At 35.3% G+C, this 17,089-nt stretch overlaps 1 long non-coding RNA gene and 1 other non-coding gene across 2 annotated transcripts; one reads left to right on the plus strand and one right to left on the minus strand.

The window, feature by feature from the left end:
- Nucleotides 1-1,554: 1,554 nt before the first annotated feature.
- Nucleotides 1,555-9,022, minus strand: LOC110743285. The gene is made up of 3 exons (XR_002522092.2): nt 5,524-9,022; nt 4,978-5,120; nt 1,555-2,827 (listed from the first exon to the last, which is right to left on the minus strand). It is a non-coding gene; the product is annotated as an uncharacterized LOC110743285 (long non-coding RNA).
- A 5,866-nt stretch (nt 9,023-14,888) lies between these two features.
- On the plus strand, nt 14,889-14,995 carry LOC116274246. The gene has a single exon (XR_004182883.1). It is a non-coding gene; the product is annotated as a U6 spliceosomal RNA (small nuclear RNA).
- The last annotated feature ends 2,094 nt before the right edge of the window (nt 14,996-17,089 follow it).

Here is a 17,089-nt window from a genome sequence, read left to right on the forward strand (position 1 = left end):
GTAATTATGTAAGTGGGTACTTTGAATATTTTAGGTCAGTGATGTTCAATAGAACTTTTTGTAAATGATGGAAATGTTCTATATCTGTGCTGCCCAAATTAGTAACCGTGAATATTTTGTGCTTAAAATGTGATTAGTCTGACAATAATGACTAAATGTGATGTGTAAGAGGAAATACATTTTTATTTTATTTCATTTGTCTAAATAACTTCATCCAGTTAGTGGCTTTCATATTGGATAGTCTAGCTTTTAGTGCTTAGTGACATTATGCAATTTTGTATTCTCCACTGCTAAGTGTTAAGGGATGATGAAGGGCTGAGCCCTTCTGTCTCAGCTGAATACATAAGCCCCCTTTTTGAATACTGTCTACACATTCTGAAAATATTAAATAAAGTATACTTGGTGCAATTATTCAAGATTTAGGCATTTGACAAATAACTCACTATATATTCATGTATGTTTGCCTGTAGGAGCTCAGCCTTCAAACGGTCTCCTTTCTCTAACTTTCTCCAATCAGGAAGATCAGTTTCCAGATGATCCTAATTTGGCTAAGATGGTATAAATATGAATGCAGTCATACTAGGATTTTTTCCCTAGCATTTTCAATGTGTCAGCATTATAAAAGAGAGAGAAGAAAAAAATTTCCAAACTCATGTAAGGAAATTGTGAGTGCATGATTTTCATTTTTTTATTTTTATTTTTTTTATTCTACTTTATGTTCTAGGGTACATGTGCACAACATGCAGGTTTGTTACATATGTATACATGTGTCATGTTGGTGTGCTGCACCCATTAACTCGTCATTTACATTAGGTATATCTCCCTCCCCACTCCCCCAACCCTACAACAGGCCCCGGTGTGTGATGTTCACCTTCCTGTGTCCAAGTGATCTCATTCTTCAATTCCCACCTATGAGTGAGAACAGAGTGCATGATTTTTAATAGTGAATTTTTTTCCTATTACTATTGATCCCATAGCAGTATTTCTTAACTGGGGGTCATTTTGCTCCCCAAGGGACATTTGGCAATGTCTGCAGTAACTTTTGGTTGTTGGAACTTTGCAGGGGAGTACTACTAGAACCTAGTATGTAAAGTTTAGGAATGTTGATAATATCACAATGCATAGGACAGTCTCTCCCCCTCCCTCAATAAAGATTTAGCTGTGACAAAATGTCAATAGCACTGAGATTGAGAAATCCTGCATTGTAGCGATGACTCAAACAGAATGAATTTGAGTTTGTTGCTACATATATATTTTAACATATACAATATCCTACTATGTGGGGCAAGAGAGACTCAATATAAAACTCCCCAAAAGATGTTAGCACAGCAATTATCTCATTAACTAAATTAATTTTAAAAGGGAGGTGGGAATAAAGGTTTAGACACACAGAATAAGCATGGATTTTGTTAAATACTAGTCCACAGTCATGTACAGTACTATAAAATATGCAATTAAATACATATAAAAATGACAACTTCAACATAATAAGTAATTCCAAAGATATTTTCTTGATTATCTATAAATATTAATATACAAAAAAATGCTGGCCACTTTTAGTAATAAATGTAAATATTACACAATAAAGTCTTTACCAAAATCTTGTATCAAATTGTTTGTGAATGTCTAATTTTATAATGACTTCTCCTCTAAGGTGTTTCTGAATATCTAATTTATATTGATTTCCCATTCTGCAGAACCCTTAATTGTTCTGAAGTTTGTTGAAAATTGTTTAAAGAAAATACATTGAGATAATTTTAAAAAGTGAAAAGTAAGTTTATGCAAAGATTGAACCTTCTCTCATTTTAAAGATGAAACTGAAACTAGCTCTTTCTCACCGAATCATTGCCTCTTTTCCTTTCAACTTAAAAATGCCAAGAAAGGTTGCCTTTAATTTATGAGTATATAAAAGCATTTTTACATAGTTCAGAGCAGAATCCTGTACAAAGCAATCTTGACAGTTCTCTTGCTGTCTGATCCAGGGATTTATTGATTGCTCCAAAATAAACATCAGTGTAATTGTTTAAAGAGACTAAAATTTACATCATTGAGTGTAAATATAGATGTCAATCTTTTTCAAGTTTCTAAGGAAGTTAAATGCACTTCTGAGGGCAAAGGGGAATGGATTCACAGTAGTGCCATCTCTTAAGCCCTAGTTTCATGCCTAGTGTCCCTTCCATCATTTGTGTTAACAATGGTGAAAATTAATAACCTTGACTTATCTAGTTCAGTGAACCCACACATTCTTAATGAGGAATATTTGACAAGAGAGACTAAAGCTGTGGAGCCATCAGGTACGGGAGGCATGCCGTTTCAGTGAAAAAGTAGAGCATGCTTAGCCAATTGGTTCTTATCTGACTCAACTGCCGGCTCACTCTGAAAGGAATATTGTATGTCTTAGAAGAAGAAAAATGAACAAATCAGAGACACTTAGCAGCAATGGTAGATCTTTGTGTAGCTGAAATATCTTCTGTGCCCATAGGAGAAAAACACTTCAGATGATGTGAAGGAAAGCCTGCCTTCTCCGTGTTTAAGGGGAAAGTCATTAGATCACACTTTTTTGGATTTTGAACTCGAAGATAATACACATGGCGACACACACTAAACACAATTTTCTAGAGACCACACATGACATTTATAGTTTGGATTTGAGATGATTGTTGCATTAGATGTTAGTTTTAGATTTAATCCAGTCTCGATAATGAGTCACTTTGGTATAGAGTCCCGACTTGTTTTCTTTTCCACAGTCTATCCCCCAGCTTACTATTCCAACGAGGTACCAGGCGTTTCTATCACGTGCAATAACCAGAGGACCTCCAGAATCACGCTAGAAAAGAACAATATGATCAATTTGATAAATAAAGGGATGTCAGAAATGGGTTAATTGGCATCTAAATGTCTAATAAATTAACACCTTGGATCAAAATATGTAAAATCATTGTATTTTACTTACCATTAGTATTAATATGATAATTGAGCTTATTACTTACTCCCTGTTAATGCCTTCAGGTACAAGGTAATGTGAATAAAGCTAAGATTTCAGTTTTACCCTTGTACAATTTTTAGTTTTGCTGTCTAAAAATTTTAGTTTTAGTTTAGACAGAGCAAAACGAAATTCTATGACACTAGGCATGAGACTAGGAAGGCTTAACTAAGACACAGGACTGTGTTCTTCTATGTCTTACATAAATGATAACCTCAAGACTCAATAAACAAGTCACCTTGTCCATAAGCCTCTCCCAGGTTCATGCCTAGTGTCTCTTCCATCATTGTTTCTGTTAACTAGAAGGAGTCTCTGGCTGTGAATTTGAATCTCATCTTATTCCACTCACATTAATTGACAGGAAAATGTCCTGGATATCATATCACTATGTCTTAGTAGGTTTGAGAGGAGCAACATATGCAAGGGGCACTCCATGCAAATGTGTGCTATTTCTTGCTGAAAATATTCTGCTCCCAAACTAACGTGGAATCCCTAGCTCTAGTGGACTGGTCTAAAGTTATGAGGACTTCCCTCTTATCTTTAAACCTTGGTATAGACAAATGATTTTAAATTGATCTTTTAACAATGTACCTATTCATTCAAAAGAACACTATGTGGAAGCCCATTATAGAGTTTTTAAACAAGAGGAAAAATCCTGTTTGAAGAAGACATGGGCTTCTAGAGTCTTGTGCTTTTAACTCCCTTCCCTTCCATTTTCTTCACATACTTCTTGACCTCCTTCAGAGTCAGTGGACAGAGTGTGAAAACCTTGGTCTACCAAAAGAACTCTTCCTTAGCTCCTTTCCCTTAGGCCCACATCCTAACTTAGGTCCTTGGTATTTCACTATGCTAGCAGTGAAAGGAAGCAAGGGTATATGAACCAGTGGAAAGAGAGATCTGCTTTTACATAGATTTATTTGGGTTTCTCTTTTAAGCCATGTGATCTAGTTATATCTCGGACCACCCACATTGCTTCTCCTTCCCCTCATGATGGAAAGTGAGTGGATGGAGACCCTGTATTCTAGAATATGTAGCCAAGCCCTCGCCTTTCATTTATTTGTTTGAATTATTTGTGTGCTATATTATTAGATTGTAAATTCATTGTGGATTCATTGTGATTTTAACAAATACTTATGCTTCCTTCAGTAACTGCTACAGTATCTCGCGGTTGACAAAAAATGGAATGAATAAGTGAATATGTTTATTACCATCACATGACAGACAGCCAATGGCAGATCAACAGCGGCACCTTTGCATATAAGAAAAGTGCACATATATATCAAATTCTCAAAGCCATTCTTAATTCTTCAAAAAATCACTAAACTGTTCCAGTTTCAAATGCTACAAATTCAAACTTTTATTATTTTATTTGCTTATTTTTATTCTTTTACATAGCCAGAATTTAAAACTTATATTCTCCTAAAATGTTTAATGATTATATTATTTATTGAATTGGTTTCTAAATGTGATCTGTGAGGTAACACTTTACCCTGAACAAATGTAGATAAATATGTACTTTTTTGTTTTGTTTCTAATAGCATAATTATGTCTATTAGAAGTATGGAAGTATGTTGTTTAAAGTCAATGGCTTAGGTACCTGTGGGACCTGTGGGATGCTACTTTACTGGCCATAGATGTAGATGCAGGTCCCATCTTGCAGTGCCTTGCAATTAGTGGGGATTAGATACCTAACTACTGGTTATGATTGTGGCTTGAAGCAATTATTGTATGGCTTCCTGACTTGGTTTCTACTATCTGCTTTCAGTATGTTTCTCTAATGAGAGTGCTATTTGCAGCTGGTGACCACGTTTTAGGGATAGTTCTCCTCAATAGGGTGTTAAATGGGAATTACGTCTTATGATTATTCCATTCCCTCATTTTACACTCTCCTCCACAGGTTAATTTCATGCAGTCATGTGAAATGATATTGTTCTATGGTCAGTAAGGCCATTCCTACTAAACAGTCATTTTTGTGGATTTGGATCTATTCTTACCTTACAGGCATCTAGTTTTCCTGACAAGAATCCAGCACATATCATTCCTGATGATACAGCACCACCATACACATGAACTTGATTACATGTGTCATTACTTATGATCTCTACCTCAACTTCTCGCAGCATGTTGGGAAAGGGACCTGAAAGAAAGAAAAAATAAATAGATGAAGAACTTCTGCATTGCTGCCATGATAGTTAATTGTGTCTTACAAAGAACGAACCAGTGATAAAACCTTAATCTTGAAGTTGTAAGATTCTGGAGAATGACAGTGCTCAGAATCAAGTTACATTTATAGGGTGGCTTCTATTCACTAGGCGCCATATTTGGCTTGTTTACTCCTGCTACCTTATTTAATCCTTGCAGCAGCCACCAAACAAAGATATAAATATTCTCTTTTTCAGTTGAGGAGACCAAAGCTTACCTGGTTAGGAGTCTTGTCATGATCACACAGTTAAGGAATAATGTTAGAAGCTTTTTAATTGAGGTGATCTTTTTAAAACCAGAGTATTTCGTACCACCTGGGAGAATATGCTACAGCTTACCTTAACCTTACTCGGAAATCTTCTTCATTACTTTACAAAGGACACAGCTATTTTGGGAACTGTGAATCTTGAGGAAAAGCAGCACAGAACACTACTGTACTACCAGATTTAACTTTAATATGGATGGAATGCTATTGCTTCATAGGAAAACCATGCTTACTCTGATAATAGCTTAACTTGCTATCCAAAACAAATACCAGAGTAAGTAACACATACCAAGAAAAGACACAGCTTATATTTTATTAATTAACCACACACTTATTGATTGCATGTAATATTGTTTTAACTATTATATTCTTCTCATTTCTTTAAAATAGGAGCAACTTCTATTTTAAAGACTGTACTAATCTTTCATATAAAGATGGATGATTTGTTTACAACAGGGTCAAAGACAATTGAGAGGATGAGGGAGGGCAGTAGTATTGATTTGAACAATGAATTAGCATAATTATGTGCTTAAGGGCCTTGAACTTAGAAGGAGCAGATATAAGTTTGAGCACTATTTGCACAATTTACAAGCTATGTGACTTTGGGAAAGTTACTAAGCATCATTTAACTCACCTGTGAAAAGGAGAAAATAATGCCTTGCTCAGACGTTTATAAGTTAAAAAACAATGAATATAATCAGTTATGACAGTACCTTGCATCATATTCAGTTAGTAATAAAAGGATGCTATTAGAGTGAATTGTAGAGATTAGGGTATATACTTAAGATCCTCAGGGTCTTAAAGCTGCACTTTAAGGTTTATGTTGGATGGAGAGAAAGTTAGCGCTTTTATAAGGAGAGATCTAGGTTTCTAGGGATTTGGCCATTTCCTGTCAAGAAAACTAATTGTTTTAAAATGAGTAAATTTACTCACCTAAGATTGCCAGTCTTGCTGAGAAACTAAGTCCAGATTCTCTACAGTCATTAAAGATTTTGTAGGGTCTTGTGAATTTCTCTACCTCAGTCATCATCTTTAAAAGGGTCATTGTATGGCCATTTTCTCTTCTAGCTCTCATTCTGCTTGAAATGTTCCCAGTGAGGCAGTCTGCTCACCAACTGCTCTTTATATAGACTTTATGCAATCTATTTATTTGTGTCAATGCCTTAGCAATATTCAATACTATCTATTTTGTTGTGTATAGTGTCATTAAAATGTTTAAGGTATTCTCAAGTTTTAATCAATTGTATTCTATTTGTAATTTCTGTGTGCGAACTTTTATTTTAGCTAACTGGTCTAAAATGCTCAGTCTCAATTTTCAAATGCTTATAATCTTAATCTCAGCTTAAAAAATAAATTCAAGTGCTCGACAATATGACAAACTACTTTACATCACCAATTATTTAAAGAAGAAACTACCCAGAGAGTAGAATGTTTCTGTTTTGCAAGCTGTCTGGTAACAAGATTTCTTTTCTTTTAAAAAAATTATTTTAGATTCAGGGGTAAACTAGTGTCTTGGGGGTTTGTTGTATAGGTTATTTCATCACTCAAGTACTAAGGCTAGTTCCCAATAGTTGTTTTTGTTGTTGTTGTTGTTGTTGTTTTTAATGCTCCTCTCCCTCCTCCCATTCTTCACCCTCAATTAGGCCCCAGTGTCTGTTGTTCCCTTCTTTGTGTTAATAAGATTTCTAATTAGATATGATTGGCTAAATCTTGGGAGGCAGGAAAAGAGAACCTGAGTAGGTCCTTATCTCCGTTTCAAAGTGCAGGAAAATAAAAAAAACACAATCAAATATCCATTAATTTGGTTTGATGCCTTACAAATCCATAATGTTATTGTGAAATGTATTCAACTTATGAGAGTAGATAGCTCATGGCACAGTAATCTGCACACTATTGGGCTTTGAATGATTCATGATGAAGTACCAGATCACTCCCAAACTCTGGGAGTAGGAGGTGTTAAGTTTAGTTAGATTATAGAAGTAAGCGTAATGGTGTTACTCAAGTAGTAGATGTTTTCCTTTTCTACTTTTATCAGGAAGTGGCTTTAAGTCTTAAAAGATTTAATTCCCCTTCATACTCATCACCATTTCCTACAGAACAATGCGGATCACTCAGAGATTAGGAAAATTTGATTACATAGTCTGAGATTATAATGATAGTGTATCAACCTAGACTCAACATCAGAATTTTAGAGCGTATATTGGAGGGAAGCCGACTTCTATAAAAATTAACCGATTAGACTCACATGACTTCATAACAAGAGCCCGAAACAAAAATTAGAAATTTGAGAGCAGATTAAACCCTCATATGTAAAAGTCAAGCAGTAGACATAAAAATGGGAAAGTCATATCAGGATCTAAACATCTATGTTTGTAGTTTATTGTCAAATTTATAGTTTCAGGTGGAAGAACAGCTCCACAGATACATGGACCAGAGGGACCCATTTAATATTTAGGGCCAGGTAAAGAGTAGTCATTCAGTTTATTCACTTAAGGCTGTTTCTGTTTAGCTGCATGATGCATTGCAAAAGCTTATCATTACTAGTGCTTGCAAATTATATACTTTATGAATCAAGCAGTCATAGCAGAAACTACACATATGAAAGACAGCATTTGAAAGAAAAAAAGATGTAAAAATATGCTTTAATAAATTTGGAAAATAAAACTCTAACCAGTTTCCAAACAGTCCATATAAAGACAATAAACATAGGTACTGTGTAATAGTAATGGTGCTAACATTTTTGAAATTCACCACATCTGTTTCTTATTTGTTTGTTTTTGCCATATTTATCATGGGACATCTGATTTCATCTCTTATTTATTTTGATTTTGTATTTTATTTCATATCCCTGTTCAAATGAAGGATAGGTTTATATTTTTTGCTTTGTTGTTTTACTGAGATACTCACCATCTAATTTAAGTGCACCCCATCCAGTGACAAACACTTTACTCTTAGGCAAGGCTTCAAAAGTAGCTTCTGAAAGACAGACTCTGTGCACCTCATTGGAAAATATGATGGGGGTGAAGAACTTCACTACAGCGATATCATCATCGTGTTTATGGGCGGCATAGTTCTCATGAATAATAATTGACTCCACCTTTCTTCTCATTAGTGAGGGACTCAGGGTTATTCCAAAACTAGCCATCTACAGTTTGGAATTTTTCTCACCAATCACAGAGTAAAAGGAGTACAGTTGGTTCATTTCTAATTTAAATTTGCCCAGGACTCTGGATGGCAGAGGACATAAGTGCGGGAGAGGGGCAAATTTTTTAAGGCAATAATTGATTGGGGCCATCCCACCTTCTTATCTGAGGCTTCTCTCCTACGACTGCTTTGCTTTCATCTACTTGATAACAAACCCCCATTCCAAGGCAGCTTAAATTACTCTCCTTGAAGGAAGCTTGTATTTGTATATTATTCTACATTATTCTATATTATTGCCATTATTGATTATATAAATAACACAAATCAATTTAAGAAAACATAATTATTAAGTAGACATATACACACAGATTCACGTATACACTCATATCAAGGCACGATCATATAAATGTATGTATAGTTATAAAGAGAAAGAGAGGTAAAATTGGAGTGATATTTTATATATTTATATTGTTTCCTCATGCTTTCTTTTTATTTAACATCTTACCCAGAATATTCTCCCATTTTATATAAATTTTACTAGGGTTACTGTATCTCTGTATTATTTCCAAGTGTTCTATATGTTAAATTGTCAAAAAACATACAACGAATAAAAGCACAGCACCAAAGATATTCATGTGGGATCATCAGCTATAACGTATAGTTCAGGAAACTATTAACAGAGTTTTTGTTTGTTTGTTTGTTTTATCTAAAATATCTCTCAGGAGAACAGGTGAGTGTGCATAATCTTTGACAGTGCTGGCTTGTTCCTAGTTAAAATTGAGATTGTTGGAGAGTATATTTTCAGTTGGAACTGAAGATATTCTCTCTAATTTTTTCTACTATTCTTCAGTTAACTGTCATTTATTCCTAAGCCTGCTGGACAATCATAAGTGGCACTGGGAGGTCTAAGATGTTTTCTTTTTTGGGTGTTTGTTTGTTTTTTGAGACGGAGTCTCACTCTGTCACTCAGGCTGAAATGCGATGGTGTGATCTCAGCTCACGGCAACTCCTGCCTCCTGGATTCAAGCGATTCTCCTGCCTCAGCCTCATGAGTAGGTGGGACTATGGGCAAATGCCACCATGTCCAGTTAATTTTTGTATTTTTAGTAGAGACGGGTGTCACTATGTTGACCAGGCTGCAGCCTGAGATGTTTATAAAGGAAATGTAAAAGAGAGAACTATCGGATGTGAAGAGATGAAAAAGAGGCAAAGCTAGTGATCCCATGGGTATAGACTGGGAACTCATAAGTCAAAACAGTGAGCCGCGGTCAGAAGCCACTCTTCACTGATCAAAGATGCGCCACACAAATGGATCCCCTCCACCTGCAGGCTCGCTTGCCAGGGCCAATCACCTTTTCTTGCAATCTGACCATCAGCAATTCTTTCCACGGATGGAAACTCCTTCCCTAAACCACAACCTGTAAGAAGGGAATAAGATAGCTAATTTCCGGTTATAAACATGTGTAGGTATGTTTGGCACATAGTTAAGAGTAGAAATATCTACAAATGTGTCTTACCTTAAAAAAACTTTTGAAGTTAACGTTAAATAAATGAATAGTAATACACATTGATAAAATGTGATTATTCACACTTTAAGTATTAACATTTTAAAAATTATTTAACACTCTCTCTGGTGAATTTAAAACAACGTCATTTTAAAATGTGGCTTTTCACATTCTTCCGGGTCATGCTGTTACGTGCAGCAGTGTACCCTAATAACATTTTTTGAGTGCCAAGTGTACACTATTTATTGCATAAAATAACATACGTAGTTTTTTTAAAATGCACGTCTAATATTGCAACCAAAATACTACTATAGCATAAACATCAAAGTTTCTATATTAAAGTTTTTGGGTGTCATTTAACCACCAAGCAAAATTTACTACTTTAACAAAGGAGGTCAAATAAAAATAAATACAATGAAATAAAAGAAAACTGTTAAAGAAGACATTAGCGAAACTTTCTGTGAGGAAGAGCAAACATTTTCAAGGAATACATATAGATATTCTCCATTATGACTAATAATTTTTCCCTTGAGGAGAATCAAATCACATATCCATCTGGAGATATTATATACTTTTGAGAAAGAGTAAACGTGGAAAAAGAGAAATGCTAAACGTTTTGAGTTTTGTTCTTTGGTTTATAAACATCTCAGTGATATTCTTGAACTTACAGCTGTTAAGAATGTGTTCTGCTTGTGCTGCATTCATATCTGAAAAAAAACCAGAAGATGCTCAGTGATTAAATTATTATAATTTAAAATACTATTCCTACATGATATGACTTTTTCTGGTTGAGAGGAACTGCATCAGTCAGGAAATTTTTAATTCAAAGGCAATAGAATAAAATCCTATGTAAAGGAGAAGGCTAGATGTAAATTGAACTCTTTTGACTGTATGTGGACTCCAGGAAAATCCTGGTTTATGGTTACAAGATCATTGGCACAAAGAAAGATACAGTTTGCCATAAAGGAAGGAGCCTTCTAGTTAATCAATGCCACACCAGTTTTTCAAAATATAAGTTAAAACAGAAGAGTCCAGGAATAGTCTTCGCCGTTAATGCGTCTTGGAAGTCTGGTAATCTACGCTTGGTCCAGGGATGCTCCCTGTGGAATCAAAATTCACCAGTGTGCTGAGAAAACCTCAAAACATGCTATCTTGTTAGTCATTTTTTTCAAAATGTGAAATAAAGAAAACCATAATCAGTGACTGTCCTCCCAAATTATTTGAATTGTTCTGTATCCTAGTTTGTATAATGAGCAATCTAGACCCACATTTCGTAAAGATGAAAGCCAATGTGGAGTTTCGGTGAGCCTGAAAACTGATGAGTCTTTAATTCAGGTCAGACTCTAAAGCGGTACATTGAGTTCATCTGCAGGAAAGTATGCTTAAGTGTATTAGAGTAAATCCCTTAGAATTAAATTTTGCCACTAATGGCTTCTAGAATAAACCAAACTTCCTACCTGGCCCTACATGATATGGTCCTTATTTACGTCTCTGATGGCAAGTGGCCCTGCTGTTGCTTTTAGTCATGACTCAATGGCCACCTTGGCCTTCCTATTTTGTGCAAAGGTATTTCTGCCTGCAATCTTTGTTCTAGCTGTACCTTTTGCCAGGAATGCTTATTTCCCTTGGCCTTTTTATGGTTGGTTTCCCTTTGCCACTCAGATCTCAGCTTTAAAATCCTTTCCTCAGAGAGAACTTCCATTACAACCAAATCTAAAGTAGCTTTTTCCTCTCTCTGTTCTCTGCATGGAGTTTCAAATTATCTGATATTACTTTGTTTATTTTTTATCTAGTTATTATGTTCCTTACCACAATTAGAATATTAGTTCCATGAAGCAGAGACTTTAATTTTTGGCAAAAATAGGTTCTCGATAAATACTTGCTGAGTGAATAAATAAATGGCAATCATAACTAATAGTTTACTAAGTCTTGTATATTAGGTTCTGTGACAAAATTTATTTGCTTATTATATCCTCACAATAATATTATGAGGCAAATTTATTAAGAACATGATTTATTTTTATTTTTTTAGGGACAGGGTTTCACTCTGTTGCCCAGGGTGGAGTGCAGTAATACAATCATAGCTCACTGCAGCCTCAAACTCCTGGCCTCAAGCAATTCTCTTGCCTTGGCCTTCTAAAGTTCTGGGAATACAAGAGTGAGCTGCCATGCCCAGTGGGAACATGATTTAATAATTCGTGAGACAAAAGCTTGTGCTGCATAAATTTCACTGTAACATCAATTATAGTTTAGTGCCATTCTCTGTAGGTTATGGAGTGGTGGGAGAGGGGTAGAATTATAGTTAGTTCACAGCTAAGTTTAGCTCAATCCTAAACGCATCTCCATTTATGTAAAAACTATTGTTGAACTTCCATGATGGTGCTGTATATCAAATGTGAGCATTATGTAATACATGTGTTCCATCTGCAGGATGAAAGAGGTTTAATACCTCTAGTTCTAGAACAAGATTGTGTAGACTCACTTTTCCCTGCTCTTCTCTTGTAAAAACAACTAGGTAATCTAAAAATTATTCATCAAATAACAATAAAAGAACTCTGAAAGCTGGAAGGAAGAAGACAGAATGGCTAGAGACTTCAGAATTTAAGGAAGGACAAGTGGTGCATGTTCCTGGATTTTCTTTTTATTTCACATATACGCTGGACTGGGGACCTAAGGCCTGCAATTTGTAATCATCAACAAGAATAGACAAAATGATCCCAATACAAGTCTGTTCTCTCTCTCCAAAGTACTGGGAAAGGGAGAGCACAACAGACAGCTAATGGGAAATTCAAACCTTCTACTTCGCAGCCAAGTCCTGGCAGTCCATTCTGCCAGCAGCAGTGATAGCAGAAAGCCCTTGGCCATCCCAATCCACACTTCAAAACCAGGAACTACCTGGCAGACTGATATACCCACAAAGACAGTGGCAGAAGAGACCTGCATCTACTCAGAAACATAAGGAGACTCAGGCCCAGCACCCCTCCACAAAGGGTGGCCCACTGATTCAAGGCAGCCCAGGGAAGCATGTTCTACCCCAACAAAAGGCACGGGAAACAGTAATCAAGGGGAAGTGCAGAATAGTATTGCAAGGATATGAAAACCGAATTGTCACTGAAACAACAAAAGTAAGTAAGAATCTGTACTCTAAACCTAAACAGGTTGCCTATCTGTTAAAGTAGAAGAATTAAATTGAATCAGAAGTCTCCTAATGTAACTAAAATGTTCAGAATACAAAGAAAAATTGCTCATCATACCCCAAAACAGGAAAACTATAATCTAAATGAGAAAAGACAACCAATGCCAATCCTGAGATTAATAAGATGTTGGATGTGTCTGATGTGTATTTTAAAGACCTGCCATAAAACTGATTTAGAAATAAAGTACAAATTATCTTGAAACAAACAAACAAAAAACTAGAAAATCTCAGCAAATAACTAGAAATTATAAAAAAGAACCAAATGAAAGATTATAGGACTGAATAATACAATAAGCAAAATAAGAATAACAATAATAATGAACCAATCTGATGGATGGTGCTAACAGTGGAGTAGAAAAGATGGAGAATGAAGTTAGTAAACTTGAGAATAAGTCAACAGAATTCACTCAGTCTGAAGACATAGTATAAATGGATTGAAGAAAATGAACAAAGCCTCTGGGATCTGTGGGACAGCAGCAAAAGATCTAACATTGGTATCATTGGATTTTCAGAAGGAGAGGAAAATAAGTGTGAGGCTGAAAAATACTCAAAGAAGTAATTATTGAAAACTCCTCAAATTTGGCCAATGATAAAGACCAACAGACTCAAGAAGATGAGTAAATCCCAAGGAGTATGAATTGCAAGAATCCATACCAAGACCCATTATAACTAAACTACTAAAAATGAAAGAAAAAAATCTTAAAAGCATACAGAGAAAAACAACGCATTACCTGGAGCAGAACACCAATTCAGTAACAGTGGTTCTCATCTGAAACCACGAAGTCCAAATGAAAGTGGTACAGCATTTTTCAAGTTCTGAAAAAAAAGGAACTATCAACCCTGAATCCCATAACCTGTGAAACTCTTTGAGACATATAGAAGAAATAAGTATAATCTCAGATGAAGAGAAACAAAAAGAATTTATTTCTAACAAACCTTCCCTTAAATAATGACTAAACAACAGCATTCAAACAAAAAGCAAATGATTACAGGAGGGTAGAATATGCAGAAAGAAAAGAAAACTACGGAATGGATAAAAATAAAAGTAAACAAAAGACTATCTTTCACTTAATGAGTTTCTTAAAGAAATATATTTTATGGTTGAAGGAAAAAAATATGACACCAACTGATGTTGTGCTGAATGTATGTTGAAGAAATATTTAAGATAAGTGTACTTTAAAAGTAGGTAGGTTAAAGAGACCCAAACTGAAGTACATTCAAATGAAATGTTACCACTACATTTCATTTGAAGTGGTAAAATGTCAGCACCACTAGGCTGTGATTAGTTATGTATATAATGATAATACTCACAATAGCCTCTAAGATGACTGCACAAATTGATGAATTTTAAAAAGCCATAAGTAAATCAAAATAAAATTATAAAAACTATTGAAGTTACTCACAAAAGGATAAGAAAAAAGGAACAGAGAAATAAGACACATCAAACAGAAAACAAATTATAAAATGAAAGCCTTAAACCCTAACGTATCCATAATTAGTATGTAAATGGTTTAAACATAACAATTAAAAGACAAGGGTTGGCAGAATGGATTTTAAAAACATAACTCAACAATGTGGTTTATAAGAAACTCCGTGCTCACTTCAGCAGCACATATACTAAAATTGGAACAATACAGAGAAGATTAGCCTGGCCCCTATACAAGGATGACACAAAGATTTATGAAGCCTTCTATAATATTCCACTACAAACACATGAAAGTACACAGTCCAATGACACTAGGAAGCAACACATAAACAAGTCTGCAGAATAACCAGCTAGCATCATGATGACAGGATCAAATTCATATATAATAATACTATCCTTAAATATACATTGGCTAAATGCCCCAGTTAAAAGTCACAGAATGGCCAGCTGAATAAAGAGTCAAGAGCCATCAGTTTGCAGTCTTCAATGGACCCGTCTCATATGCAAAGACAGACACAGGCTCAAAACAAAGGGATGAAGGAAAATTTACCAAGCAAGTGGAAAACAGAAAGAAGCAGGGGTCGCAATCCTAGTTTCTGACACAACGGATTTTAAACAAATAAAGATAAAAACAGACAAAGAAGGGCATTACATAAAGGTAAAAGGTTCAGTTCAACAAGAAGAGCTAACTATCCTAAATATATATGCACCCAATACAGAAGCAGATTCATAAAGCAAATTCTTAGAGACCTACAAAGAGATTTATATTCACATACAATAATAGTGAAAATACTTTATTATCTCACTAACAATGTTAGACAGATCATCGAGACAGAAAAATTAACGAAGATATTCAGGACCTGAACTCAGCTCTGGATTAAGCAGACCTCATATATATCTACAGAAATCTCCAGCCAAAACAACAGAATATACATTCTTCACATCACCACATGGCACTTACTCTAAAATTGATCACATAGTTGGAAGAATTGAAATTATAACAAGCAGTCTCTCAGACCACAGTGCAATAAAATTAGAACTCAAGATTAAGAAACTCACTCAAAACCACACAACTACATGGAAATTGAACAATCTGCTCCTGAATGACTCCTGGGTAAATAATGAAATTAAGGCAGAAATCAATAACTTCTTTGAAATTAATGAGAACAAAAAGACAATTTACCAGCGTCTCTGGCATTCAACTAAAGTAGTGGTAAGAGGGAAATGTATAACACTAAATGCCCACATCAGAAAACTAGAAAGATCTCAAATCAACAACCTAACATTACAACTAAAAGAATTAGAGAATCAACAGCAAATAAACCCCAAAGCTAGCAGATGACAAGAAATAACTAAGATCAGAGTAGAACTGAAGGAGACAGAGACATGAAAAACCCTTTAAATAATCAACAAATCCAGCAGCTGTTTGCTTTTAATTAATAAAATAGATAGACTAACAGCTAGACTAATAAAGAAGAAAAGAGAGAAGACTCAAATAGACACAATCAGAAATGATAAGGGGGATATCACCACTGACCCCACAGAAATATAAACAACCATCAGAGAGTACTGTAAACACATCTGTGCACATACACTAGAAAATCTAGAAGAAATGTATAAATTCCTGGACACATATGCCCAACCAAGACTGAAACAAAAAGAAATTGAATCCCTGAACAGACTAGTAATGGGTTCTGAAGTTAAGGCAGTAATAAATAGCCTATCAACCAGAAAAAAAAAAAAAAAAAGCCCAAGACCAGACAGATTCAAAACTGAATTCTGCCAGAGGTACAAAGAAGACCTTCAAACAATACTACAAGGCTACAGTAACCAAAACAACATGGTACCAGTAAAAAAAACAGACACATAGCCCAATGGAACCGAATAGATATCTCAGAAATAAGACCACACATCTACAACCATCTGATCTTGGAAAAACCTGACAAAAACAAGCAATTGGGAAAGGATTCCCTATTCAATAAATGATGTTGGGAGAACTGGCTAGCCATATGCAGAAAGTTGAAACTGGACCCCTTCTTTACATCATATACAAAAATTAACTTTTGGGAGGCTGAGGCAGGTGGATCATGAGGTCAAGAGATCGAGACAAGCCTGGCCAACATGGTGAAACCCTGTCTCTACTAAAAATACAAAAATTAGCTGGATATGGTGGCACATGCCTGTAGTCCCAGCTACTCTAGAGGCTGAGGCAGGAGAATCGCTTGAACTGGGAGGTGGAGGTTGCAGTGAGCCGAGATCCCACCACTTCACTCCAGCCTGGTGATAGAGCAAGACTCCATCTCAAAAATAAAATAAAATAAAATAAAATAAAATAAAATAACACAAGATGGATTAAAGACTTAAATGT

Source organism: Papio anubis, chromosome 3 (assembly GCF_008728515.1).
Source record: "Papio anubis isolate 15944 chromosome 3, Panubis1.0, whole genome shotgun sequence".
In the NCBI taxonomy this organism is placed as follows: Eukaryota; Metazoa; Chordata; class Mammalia; order Primates; family Cercopithecidae; genus Papio; species Papio anubis.